This window comes from Leptodactylus fuscus, chromosome 8, assembly GCF_031893055.1.
Source record: "Leptodactylus fuscus isolate aLepFus1 chromosome 8, aLepFus1.hap2, whole genome shotgun sequence".
Classification (NCBI taxonomy): domain Eukaryota; kingdom Metazoa; phylum Chordata; class Amphibia; order Anura; family Leptodactylidae; genus Leptodactylus; species Leptodactylus fuscus.
In genome coordinates, this window is record NC_134272.1 from 79,107,062 (window position 1) to 79,121,225 (window position 14,164).

Genomic DNA, 14,164 nt, shown 5'->3' on the forward strand with positions numbered 1-14,164 from the left:
CTTCTAGGCCTCGGGCCGAGCAGACTGCGCAGGCACACATGTCACGGGAGAATGGCCGCTTGCACAGTATTGTTAGCGTCCATTTTCCCGTGGCCTGTGCAGTCTGCTCTGCTAGGTTACGAGCCTACACTGGAAGACGACATTGAAGTTGACGCGGTGGACGAAGAAGGAGGCGGCGCTTGGAGACACTTCTCTGGCAGCGGGGGGACGCCTCCATCGCTGTTTGAGCACTGGGGCCCGCTCCCATCGCTGCAGGAAAACTCATTTGCATACCGGTAAAAAACAGTACTTTTAAGGAACGGCGCGGCGGAGACCACGTCTAAAGGTAAGAGACGAATTGCCTTTCTAAAGGCTATTCCAACGTCTTATCCACAAAAAAAAAAAGGTTTTAATAGTCGAATCCCTTTAAGGAGACGACTATCCACTTATATCATGTTCTTTATCTATACTGGAAACAGATTGAAGCAGTTCTATTTTCTTTCTGAATGAAGGAATACACACTGTACACCGTGGAGACATGGGTCTTTCCTGAAAGTGCAGGAATTTCTCGAAGACCACATACTCCAACTGTATCTGAACTTTCATTTTCTATGATTATTATTTGGAATTAGTTTTATTATTACTTATTATTTGCACTTGTTACATCGATGGGCCTGTCCACTTTTTGGAAAACACCTTTTATGTTGGCCTGAAGAGCCCCGAGCCAATGATTAAAAATTAATCGTCAATATAACCTATTCTTAAAATGCACAAAACTAATAAAATATTTCCCAGAATTCCAATGTTCATTAATCTTCTTCTTTCCTTTAATTCTATTACAATGGGGGTAAAAAATAAATCTCTCAGGGGTTCAATCAATCCCTCTTCTTCCTCCTCCTCCTTATTCCAACTGTAAGATAACTGTCTGCAGCAGGAGTCCCCCTCCCTCTCTCTGCCCTGTCTGAAGTAGGACACAAATAGTCTTAAAAGGATTTTCCATGCTGATTTTTAAGGACAGGTCACCTAAGCCCCAGCCAATCAGTACAGCGCCACACATTATATAGTGGCCGTGCTTGGTATTGCAGCTCCACCTATTGACTTGAAATGAACTGAGTTGTGAACATGTGACAGTAGTGGGGCTCAGCCAGTGCAATTGCCACTGCAGACAGGTAACCCGCAAGGGTCATGGGTGTCAAAATAGGTCACCAATTAAGATCTGTGGGGCTCTAAGGATAGACCAGTATTTTGGAATCTTAGGGTCCCATCATTAGATGGTTCTGCAACTGAACGGAACTCCGCACAGATGTGAATGTAGCACAAGTCTACTAATCAGTAAGAAATATGGAACTGTGCCGATTCCTTGTATTAGTCCAATCCTATAATACATCACCTTATATTGGACATGTACAGGAGCTCTCCACGCTACGCGGATACATCGTGTCACTCTGGGTCTAAAGGGCAGAAGAGACACAGAAGATTCTCTCTAGGTCGTGCACCACTCCCTCAGACTCTATTAGACTTCGTACAATAACAGTTTTGCTTGACGCGCTCCTTACAAGAAGTTTCCTAATGTATTAGTAAATATTCCATTCATATTATCTGAGTGGTTTCCATTTACAAGACAGAACAGGAGGGAAGGTGAAGGAAGTCCAATCCTGCAGCGTCCCTCTTAGTTCAGAGTGTTAAGGCAAGTTTACGCTGAGTTTTTTGGTCAGGATCTTGAGGCCGTATCTGCCCCAAAATCCTGACCATAAAGACGTCTCCCATTGAAATCAATGGGAGACAGTCAATTCTTTTCTCCGGGAGCTGTTTGTTCCGGCTCCTGGGGAAAAAGAAGCGACATGCTCATTCACATACTCTCGACTAGGCCCATTCATTTGGGTCTAATCCAGAGCGGAGTGCGTTACTGAATGCCAGTGCACTGCACCGGCATCCAGTCACAGCTACCCGTATTTTGGACCTGAACCCTCCGTCTCAGGTTCCAGTCCAAAAAAACCCCATCTAAAGTTACCCTTAGAGTCTACGGGACTTGGATTTACAAAGTGTGGGCAGTGCCCTGCCCAGTCCTATATCTGTATGGCCACAATGTGGTCTGCAACATGTGATAGCAATAATAAACAACAGTAATAAAGGAGAAGTTGCTATTTAGGAAACTACCCGATACTACATATTAGTATTATGAATGTTTATAGCAACTCTTTAAAGGGGACCGCACACCATATCTGAAGTACCCAATGAAATCCGATGTGACCCTGAACTTTTTGGAGTTTTGTTTACCCAAATCTTATTCGCCGTTCCACAGATATAAGCCCTGTTACTGTCAATTAGGGTCTACTAGCTACCACTGCATAACAGAGCACAGAGACCCCAACCCAATGCCGTCATCCTGAGCATTGTAGAATTTTGTTTATCCAAATCTGTTTAGCCATTCCACAGATATAAGCCCTGTGAGTGTTGGTGTAAATTAGAGTCTATTAACCAAGTGGGTGGCAACACTGTGGTATCTCTGGGGCGTGTCCTACAGAGTTACCGCCCACTTGGCTAATACACCCTAATTTGAATTCACACTAAAAAGGCTTATATCTGTGGAACGGCTGAACGGATTTGAATTAACAAAACGCCATAATGTTCAGGGTGACCGTGTCGATCAGGTGATTGATGTTATTTCTGACCCGGTGAGACTGTAGAGTATTTCTCCACACGGTCCCTCACTTTTCCTTCTCAAAAAGTTGCATTTCTATGCCAGTCAGTGACTGTGAAAAAATTAAGTGAGGCCCCAATAAGCTGCGGGATGCAGAGCTGGAAATCTGGCAAGGACTCCGGGCTCGCAGACAAGTGCGGCTTTGTACACTTGTCCGATGACCGAGGTGAGCCGTGCAAAGTAAAAGTGTCTGTGGCTAGGCCGAGGCAAACACCATGACAGCTGGGATCTGTCAGAGGACGGCAGGGCGGGATGCCAAGGAGAAACCGTTGCGAGCCCTTGTCTTGTGTTTTCTTGGACTAATGTTAGTTCTCATGGCAGCTGCAGACGTCTCACCTACAAATGGTTTATTTCCTCCAAGATGCCATGACTCCGCTCCAGCTCATTACGTCCCAGCATTGTTTTCGCGTCTGTGGTTTGGGGCGACGAGCAAAGTGAATTCTGACCCAAATGTGGTTTCTGGAACCTCCCGAATCTTACCTTGAAAACAGAGTGACGGCCATAGTGATCCTCGACTGTCTCATGTAGTGACTAACAGTCTGCACCAAACCCTGCGCTATCACATACTTCTTCATACGTAATGCACTTTGGTCATAGAAGAGAAAAAACAAACTGGGCGAGAAAAGCAGCGCTGTGTAGCCTGCGGCCTGAGTCACGGAGGGCTTTCCCCACACTGGCCCTATGGGATTGAGATAACACACAATTACGTGAAGCATTGACTGGACGCTCGTGAGTCAATCACAACTCATTGCATCCAGCAACTTTCCCCAGACATCTTTTTTTATTTTTAACAAATATCAGGTATGAACAGTAGCCAACCTCATGGAGATTTCCACACATTAGAGAGATTTTCCAAGAACTGACTACCTATTCTTGGTACAGGCCAATATTCTTAGCCCAGAATCAGTGGCTGTCCAACACACGGGGGGGGGGACAATTCTGCTATGTTATCGGCCAAAAAAAAAGACCTTTTCATGCTGATAACCCATCCCCAGAATAGATCATCAGTAGAGATGAGCGAGTACTATTCAAATAGCACGCACCCATAGGAATGAATGGAAGCGGCCGGCACGCAGACTTTGCCAGCGGCCGGCCGCTTAACCCCCTGCGTTCCGGCTGCGTCCATTCATTCCTATGGGTGCGTGCTATTCGAAACGGGAGTTTTGAATAGTACTCGCTCATCTCTAATCAGTACATTGTCTTTGGGGACGGCCACCCAGACCCTGCACGGATCAGCTGTTCGTTACAGCAGTGGGTCACAAATTGAAGACAACGTTAAGAAACAATTGGCAACAAAATCAGCACGAAACTCCGCTATGTGAACTTAGCCTTACAAGGTTATTACCATCTCACAAAGTGATGGGATATTGCCAGAATATGGCCTCACTGTATAACTGATGGGGGCACAGAATGACCTCTGACCCACGACAATTCAGCACTGCAGTCCCTTCCCAACATTTCCTGGCACAGTAAAGTGAATGGAGCAGGTTGCAGATAATGCATAAATAGGGAAGCTTCAAAAGTAATAGGCGGTACAATGGAAGGTCTTATTATACGTCTCGCAAAATCTGCACCAAAAAAAAAAATTTAGCTTTTCCACTACGTGTGGCCTCAGTCCTAACCAGTGATAATGACTACATATTGACAAAATGTCTTATTGGGGTAGGTCTGATCGCCAGGACCCCTAGAGATGCCGCACACATAAGGACTATGACTACTTATAGTTCTGCAAATGAACAAGTTTTTGGCCAACAGGACTGTCTGGGAGAGTCCGCATGGGGACTCCCCCAAAAGGAATACCAAACACAAGTGCAAGCGCTATGCCAGTGAAAGCACACAGACCCTATAGACTATAATGGGGTCCATGTGCTTGCCGACAGATCTCCGCAAGGATCTTGTGGACAGGAAAGTAGCTCACCATCTACTTTCCTGTCCGCATGATTCGTGCGGGCAGTACGCAGCAAGCACACGGAACCCATCATAGTCTATAGGGTCCGTGTGCTTTCATTGCACAGCACTTGCAATTGTGTTTGTATTCCATTTGGGGGGTCCCTATGTGGACACCCCCGGATAGAATCCAAACGCAGAAGTGAACGAGGGCTTACTTTCAATCCAGCCATGAACATGCATGCTTGACAAATGCTACCTACAAAGAAAGAGAAGACACTCTACCATTTTCACTTTTTTTTTTCTTATCTCGTTGGTATTTTTCACCACCTCATGTGTAGGTTGGTGTCAGGGTAAGAGCTGCAACTGTGCTAGTGGTTCACCACTTAACCTTACAAACTATTACTACGGGTGGTATTCTTTTCTGCACAGGTGCATAGTAATACATGCACATAGTCATGATACAGTACAACAGAAGTCTATGGAGCTCTACTGTACCTAAAACAAGGCTGGATTCACACTAGTGCTGCAGAATCCTGGCGGACCCCATTATAGTCTATGGAGTCTGCGGATTTCCACAAGTAACTGCTTTTCAAGCAGACGGGGTCTCAGTTTTTCGGGTCCCCGTGCAGACTCAAAGGATGTAAACCAAAACACTAGTGCAAGCCCCTAAATCTGCATAAAAGGATTATTCATTGCGAGAACCCTGGACGCTGAATTCTAGAATATTCTTAACTAACTAAAATCATAGGGAAAAATGTAATAAGAAAATATGAAAAAAAAGAAACATTATAAAGCAAAGGTCGACTCCTACAAGCCATTTATCCCGAGTATCCCAAAGTGGACAACACGTCCACCATTCAGGGCTACCATAGGAGTTCTCCTTTAAGAAATTCTATCCATATTATACAATATAACAAATATTCACTTTACAAAACAAAAGAAAGAAAGAATAGCCATTTCCCAGAAATCCTTTAAATCTCCACTTCCTCACGGACGGGAGAAATTTTAGGTTTAGAAATGAAGACATGAGAGAAATGTAACAAAGTACAATGTGATTCCGTTTCTGTTCGTACTATAAAGGCGGTTTCACGGGAAGTTTCAAGGAACAGAAAGAAGAAATGAAGTTTCAGTTCTAATGTGCGGCTAAAGCCATAAGAAGGGAAGACGTAGCAAAACCAAAGAGATTCGGTGAAATCCCGAGGACGGCCGAAACGAGCCCACATGACAGGTAACACGGTGGTGCCAGGAGGAGAAACTCGGAGAGGCGAGTAAAGGGATTTTCCCTCTGTTAGAATCGCCGCTTTGATGAACATCGACAAATTTAACAGGGAACGGCCTGTGCTAGAAAACCCCTTCTGTAACAGAGTAATAGGGAATTCTGAGTTATTAGTGGGGTCTTATGTTCAGGACCCTCCGCTGTCAGCCAGCGCACAGATTCTCTGCAAAGAGCGTCTCTAACCATGGCCATGGATTTCATGGGTGTCCCATTGATTTCAGTGGTCACTTTGCAATTCTTCAAGTCCCCTGCGGGGGTGCTGCAGGGAAATTAAACACTTGCTGCTAGATTTCCCCAAAGATTATAGGTAAATCCTTGCGACTTATAGAGTGCAGTGTGAAAGTGGCTTTACATAAGGTCCTGTAGTTACATCTGGATACAGTGGGGTTAAATTTTGCAGAGGACATCAGAACAATTGGGGCTGGGGATGATCTAAAAAAAAAATAAAAATCACAATGGGGGGGGGGGGGGGAGGGTATCAATGTAAATCCACTTATTCTCTTGCCTGAAGCACAGAACATAAAAACTGCACAGTGAGTGAGTCTGGTTGTATCTATACACAATGTTATTATAGCTGTAGGGTATGCTACACTATAACACATGTGCACGTATATACGGTATATAGACATGTAGATAGTCACACTTTTATGGCGGCAGTAATTCTCCAGTGTCCCTCCCTATAACCACTGATATCCAGGAGATGATAAAGCGATGGCGAGCAGCGACGGTCTGTACGGAAATGACTCTCATTCTCAGGACAAGGTACAAGAGACGTAAAGACTGTCCCCATTTGTAAGAGGAGTCCGACTACGGCCCCCGCCCTGAGACCTTACTGATATCACTTCTCATTTCCTAGATGCAGTGTGTCTTAGAAAGGGGGAGGGGTATTACAGGTAAACCATTAAATCAGCAGCACAGAGTATTTCAGGTAAACATTAGGAGCAATGTCAGCATATAATATGGGAGGATCCTGTGCGACCTTGACTATAACCTATGGCTCCTCCTCACGCGTTTGTCTCATGAGAGCACGTTACAGGTAGGACAGGTCACTGTCAACTCTCTACCAAGTTTGGGCGAGGCCCATGTTACCTATTGGGGGAGCTTCTTGTCTCCTATTATAAAAGGGGAGTGATTTTGAGAGGACACGTAAAGCCCAATGATATCTATCATCTGATCGGGTGCCGTCATCCTGAGCATTATAGAATTCTGTTTCTCTAAATCTGTTCAGCTATTCCACAGATATAAGCCCTGTGAGTGTTGATGTAAATTAGGATCTATTAGCCAAGTGGGTGGCAACACTGTGGTCTCTGGAGAGTGACCGCCCACTTGGCTAGTAGATCCTAAATTACATCAACACTAACAGGGCTTATATCTGTGGAATAGCTGAACAGTTTTGGATAAACAAAACACCAATATGTTCAGATAATGGACATCATTGGGATTTTTATATCTGGGGAGAGATTCCCTTTAAAGTATCTGCTGCCGGCATCTTAGACCTGATGCATACAAGAGAGAATGTGCAGGCCGGGTAGACCTTGATGGGTCCGAGCTGTTTGGGTGCCACAAGGAGAACCTACACAATATTAGGTTTTAATGTTATGGCTGATCAGAGAACATTAGCTTGGATTCCATTAACTTCCCCATAATACAAGCACAGAATACCTGACAGTGAAAGCGCCACACAAGCCACAAAGACAAGGTAAAAAAAAAAAATTTTGGCCGTCGGCCCTGACCTAGTTTCTCACAGGTGATGCCCCAATATTTGCAGTGCGTGTATAGACAGGGCTCAGTGATGTCAGCAGGTCCTAAAACCGCGACAATAGGCAAGAATTGTAACGAACGTCAGTGATGTCACAGAGTCCACAAAATCATCAGTGATGTCATCAGAACATATAAAACTGACTGAGCCCACGTACTTGACGTCTCACTGACACACAATGCCTATGAACAGGGTGAAGTTATACGTAAGGTAATAGGTTTAAGACGTTTGACCATTTCTAAGGAGCCTCTGACTCACTCTAGGTACACAGTGCACCTGCAGGACAGCCCCGAGTGTAACCGGAGGAGAGCCGGGATACGAGAGTTACAGGGAGATACTCACTGCCGGCATCGCTGTATGACTGGGCACGCTCAAAAGATTTCTAGGAAATTCGGAAGGGAAGTTGTCCCCGCCGCCATCTTGAATAACCAAGCACAGATCCTTTGTGGATGTAGGCTTGCTCCAAAAATAAACTATTAACCTTTCTAGTTCTGGAAGCATTCTTAGTCCGCAGCATTTGTTCCTCCTCTGTCTAAAACTTTTTGCACAACACTGAAAGTGATCAAGTCCCAGATGTTATGGATTACAGTACAGAGGAACGTGCAGATACAGAATAACACCAAGGGCTATGAAAGAGGCACTGGCCCTACAGAAAACCAAGCACAATGCATTACATCACATGTACCACAGCTCAGCCCAACACACTTGAATGGGACTGAGCTGCAAGCAGGACGTGTGACCAATGAAGCAAAGAGTTGCAACCACTTCAAACAGATGATCATTGTCAGATACTGAGCCCCACTGATCCTCAACGGATTACCTATAAGAAATAGGATAGGTCATCAATCATAAAAGCCCAGGCAACCTAGACTATCACCCCAGTCCTGCAGATAGATAGGTTAGTGTCACCAGAACCAGCATATCACCCCAGACCTGAAGATAGATAGGTTACTGTCACCAGACCCAGCATATCACCCCAGCCCTGCAGATAGATAGGTTAGTGTCACCAGAACCAGCATATCACCCCAGCCCTGCAGATAGATAGGTTACTGTCATGAGAACCATCATATCACCCCAGCCCTGCAGATAGATAGGTTAGTGTCACCAGATCCAGCATATCACCCCAGCCCTGCAGATAGATAGGTTACTGTCACCAGAACCAGTATATCACCCCAGCCCTGCAGATAGATAGGTTAGTGTCACCAGAACCAGTATATCACCCCAGCCCTGCAGATAGATAGGTTAGTGTCACCAGAACCAGTATATCACCCAAGCCCTGCAGATAGGTTAGTGTCACCAGAACCAGCATATCACCCAAGCCCTGCAGATAGATAGGTTAGTGTCACCAGAACCAGTATATCACCCCAGCCCTGCAGATAGATAGGTTAGTGTCACCAGAACCAGTATATCACCCAAGCCCTGCAGATAGGTTACTGTCACCAGAACCAGCATATCACCCCAGCCCTGCAGATAGATAGGTTAGTGTCACCAGAACCAGCATATCACCCCAGCCTTGCAGATAGATAGGTTACTGTCACCAGAACCAGCATATCACCCCAGCCCTGCAGATAGATAGGTTACTGTCACCAGACCCAGCATATCACCCAAGCCCTGCAGATAGATAGGTTACTGTCACCAGAACCAGAATATCACCCCAGCCCTGCAGATACATAGGTTACTGTCACCAGAACCAGCATATCACCCCAGCCCTGCAGATAGATAGGTTACTGTCACCAGAACCAGCATATCGCCCCAGCCCTGCAGATAGATAGGTTACTGTCACCAGACCCAGCATATCACCCCAGCCCTGCAGATAGATAGGTTATTGTCACCAGAACCAGCATATCACCCCAGCCTTGCAGATAGATAGGTTACTGTCACCAGAACCAGCATATCACCCCAGCCCTGCAGATAGATAGGTTACTGTCACCAGACCCAGCATATCACCCAAGCCCTGCAGATAGATAGGTTACTGTCACCAGAACCAGAATATCACCCCAGCCCTGCAGATACATAGGTTACTGTCACCAGAACCAGCATATCACCCCAGCCCTGCAGATAGATAGGTTACTGTCACCAGAACCAGCATATCGCCCCAGCCCTGCAGATAGATAGGTTACTGTCACCAGACCCAGCATATCACCCCAGCCCTGCAGATAGATAGGTTATTGTCACCAGAACCAACATATCACCCAGCTCTGCAGATAGATAGGTTAGCATCATCAGAACCAGCATATCACCCCAGCCCTGCAGATAGATAGGTTATTGTCACCAGAACCAGCATATCACCCAGCTCTGCAGATAGATAGGTTAGCATCATCAGAAACAGCATATCACCCCAGCCCTGCAGATAGATAGGTTACTGTCACCAGAACCAGAATATCACCCCAGGCCTGCAGCTAGATAGGTTAGCGTCACCAGAACCAGCACCATTTGTGACTTTGGCCTTCACAGGGTTTTCCATCAAACTGTTGATAGCCTATGTATAGGACAGACCATCAGTATCAGATAGGTAGGATCTGACTCTCAGCGCCCTCGCTGATCAGCTCTTTGAATGTGCAAAACCCTTGGAAGCAATATCAATGAGCTGAAAGGCACAAGCAACTGGATGAACACACAACAGTCCTCCAGGTAACAGAACCGGTTTTATTGTATAAGGCACCTTCAAGTAAGAAAAACAGAATCTGGAGGAGCCTGGCAGCAAGGACAAGCCTCACAACAACAGCTGCCTTGTTAGGATGGTAATGGAATAATTAGAAGCCGGGCGCCAAGATCTGGAGCTGCTGCGTTCGCACATTGCACACATGAGCAGAGAAAGCGGCACGAGTAATGTCAGGAATCATTAACAAGCCTTCCCTATAAATTACAGGAAACCCAAAATAACCGGTGTAATTGTATTCTCACCTGCCTTAAAGGGAAACTGTCAACAGGAAAAAATTGTATATTACACTTATATTATTATTATTAATTTTCTATATATAATTTTCCATGTTATTTTAAAAAAATTCCAAAAATCTTGCAATTCCAACTCCTGCCACTAAGCCTAAAATAACCTGTGACTTCCCTTCTCCTGAAGAAGACCCTATTGACTTCAATGGGAGAGTTTAACGGGCCTGTTCTGTGACTGATGCAGAGAAGGGAGGAGATAAGATGTGACATCACCTATTGTGATTGGTGGATTCTGTGTCTTATCTACATAGACATGATCGCTGTGATCATCAGTGTGCTGTAAGTGAGGTCACTGCTGCAAAAAAGAATTCCTACAGAAAAAGAGAAGTCACTGTATATTATTTGGCTTGGTGGCCAGAGTAAGATTTTTTTATTTTTTTTTTATAATATACATAACATGGAAAAATACTAAAAAAAACCTCACCCAAAATTCTTTAAAATATGTTTAACATAAAACTTGACCATTTTCTAGAAGTCCTGCTGCTAGTACTGTCTTAGTCCCGGCTGTATAAGATTCATTATATCTTAAGGTTGACATTTGAGTAACACTTGTAGATGAAGAAGATCTGGTAACTTTAGACTCCAGCTGCCCTGGTTCATCTCTAGTGCCCCCGGATGACTTTGCCCACCCAGAATAGCTTGGCATATTGAAAACATTTGTAGCGAGGACTGTAAGGTGGAATCAATGGCCGGCCCTATGGAAATAAAGTCATTGCTGTCAGTGAATGGAAATATTGCAGGTAACATTCGGGAGATACAAGCTAAGTACTAATACTGTATATTTGTCAGCTCTCTGGCGCCCACCGCTTCTTCCCTCTCCTGGTGCGCATGACGTCATAACAGTGAAAGATACAACGTGGACAGGTAAGTAATGACCTAATACCGCTATATGGGAGACCAGTGAATGGCCCCTTCTCTATTCTCCCCCATAGTGGCCACTTCACTGGTCCTCCCCTCCATATAGTGGCCACTTCTTTGGTTTTGAAATAATGACAGCCCCAGTTATGTATGCCTCAGCGAACCAGACCACAACTTTGTTAGGCATTATCCTTTTTTATCTGTTTTATTCCCGTTTTATTTTCTGTATTGTATTGTGCTTGTATCTGTATTTGCTTGATGATCCATTGATGTATTTTTCTGTATACGTTAGTGGTTAGTACCGACCCACTCGGGTTAATAAATATATATAATTTATAAAGATCGTCTCATATTATCCTATGAACCCTGGAACTCACGGGCAGGGGTGAACCTGGCCTTTCTGCCGCCTGAAGCGGACGTCAGAAAGCCGCCCCCCCCCCAGGTGGGGGTGGGTCTCAAGAAAGGGGCCGGGCCGAGCGGAAAGGGGGCGGAGCGAGCAGCGTTCGCAGGCAGAGAGCAGGCAGGGAGAGGACCTGCTCTCTGCTTGAGTGTGAGGGGCGGCCGCTGGAGCAGCGCTGCGTCCAGCAGGGCCGCCCCAATACACCGCTCGCTTCCCGTGTCGGGCTGCAGACATGGTGACAGCTTGTCCTGGACTGGCTTAGGTCAGCAAAAATGCCGCCCTTCCGAGGCCCTGGCATAGCGCCGCCTGAAGCAGTCGCTTCAGGTCGCCTCATGGGAGGTGCGGCGCTGCTCACAGAGCGTGAGTGGAGGTAAGAAGGGTGATTGCAGGCATACCAAGCCGCCTGGCTTCACTGGTTTTTATCTTATCCAATCTGACCCTCTTTGGAAAAAGTTTGGACACCCCTGCTGTAAATGATATAGGATAGATAACACCACCTCACGGATTGCTGAGTCATGCTGAATCCTTTATATTCATATATTGAACTAAAATATTACAGGAATGAGAGGTTGTACCCTCACAATTTTTTTCCAGATGTGCAGGAGAGCAGCAGATTCATCCATTGAATTCCATGGGGCTAATCCTCAGCATTCAAAAGAAACGGCATGCCACTAGTTTTGCAGAAACCCCTTTTATGTAGATTGCAAGCCCCATATAGGGCTCACAACGTACATTTTTCATATCAGTATGACTTTGGAATATGGGAGGAAATCCATGCAAACACGGGGAGAACATACAAACTCCTTGCAGATGTTGTCCTGGACGGGATTCGAACCCAGGACTCCAGCGCTGCAAGGATGCGGTGCTAACCACTGAGCCACCATGTTGCCCCCTGTGGAAACCCCATTTAATACGTATTAGAATCTGCATGAAATTCTCCATCTCTAAATCTATGTGAATATACCCCAATTATATTCACGCAGTAAGCTGAAGCCTCACGTTGCGAAAACGCATCTTTTTACCAGTGTGGAAACGCCGCAGCAAAAGACAAAAGTACCTGCAAAGTAAATGGGATTCTGGCTAATCCCATACACACGGCAGAAAAAAAATCTGCAGCAGAAGAGCTGTAACATGTGGATGTGAAGACTTATAGTACAAGTTATTACACAATGAGTCAGCCATGTCTCGTCACGCTTCCTCTATCACACGCACATGTTTAGGGCATGCTTGCTGGATGACAGAGCCAGGGACATCACAGAATTTCACCATTCATAGGAATTGGATCAATCTGGTTTCCTTGCGCCTTGCATAGGGCAGGGCGACACACCTATATGTACCCTGTGATGCTCACCTCCAAACACTAAAGGACATTTGCTTGTGCTTTTGGTTACGTAATTCCCTTCTACACCTCCCAGGTCATATTACTTGGCAACTGACTTAGTGCCTGGGGCAAGGAGACACTGGGCAACTAGTTTACCAATACACAGAGCTGTGTTATGGTGTATGGTGTAGCGGCAGGCCCTATAGCTCAGGTTACCGCACTAGGTCAGACGCTGACCACTAAATGTTACCCAGCCAGTGCCATAGAAGCAAATGGAAACGCATAGTCATGGGCAACCGTGTTGCGCAAAAGTATCAGTAGCACAAAAAGCTACACCAGGTCAAGACTGTCATCTAATCCTCCATATGTAGATAGGGGCACCCATTAACACGTGTTATTACTGAATGCAAAGAGGTTGTGCAGCAGCTGTGGTTGTATAAGTATATATATATACATAGGTGTAAGCTGTTACATGTGGCTTGGATGATGTACTCACACACCTGGGATATCAGGCACAGCTCCTCCTCGGCAGACACCACACACCGAGCCCCGGAGGTCCCCGCCAGCTCCTCTCTATCCCCGCACACCACCTGTTCTCAGGGCCCCGCAGCTCCTCACACCCCGGGAGGCCCCGCAGCATCCAAACACGGAAGTAGCGAGGACACAATCACATGAGCGGCGTGAGCGCCGACCAATCACAGAGCAGCGTGAGGCACCGCCAGCCAATCACAGGGAAGCGTGCGGAACCGCCAGCCAATCACAGGCCGCGGATACTGTTACAAGGTTGCAAAGTGTTACAGGGAGTTGTGAGAAGCTGAGGCTGTGCCAGGAATAGGCAGAACCCAGGAGGCTGCCAGGAGGTGTACACTGAGGGCTGGGGAGGGGAGACACAGAGGGAATGGCTAATACACACCGTGTGTGATACAGGGGAAGAGGTATATAGTGTATATTACATGGATAGGTATGGGATCATAGATGGACTGAGAAATAGGAGACACATATGGGATAGTAGCTGGCTGTGAGCTAAAGGT

At 46.0% G+C, this 14,164-nt stretch overlaps 1 protein-coding gene across 2 annotated transcripts in view; it reads right to left on the minus strand.

Annotated features, from left to right (window-relative positions):
* GPD2 (glycerol-3-phosphate dehydrogenase 2) overlaps positions 1-13,763 on the minus strand; it is a 135,944-nt gene extending 122,181 nt beyond the window's left edge. For both annotated transcript variants that reach the window (XM_075284482.1, XM_075284483.1), the window contains exon 1: positions 13,634-13,763. The gene's annotated coding sequence lies outside the window, so the exon portion shown is untranslated. The remainder of the gene's footprint in view (positions 1-13,633) is intronic.
* Positions 13,764-14,164: the final 401 nt, after the last annotated feature.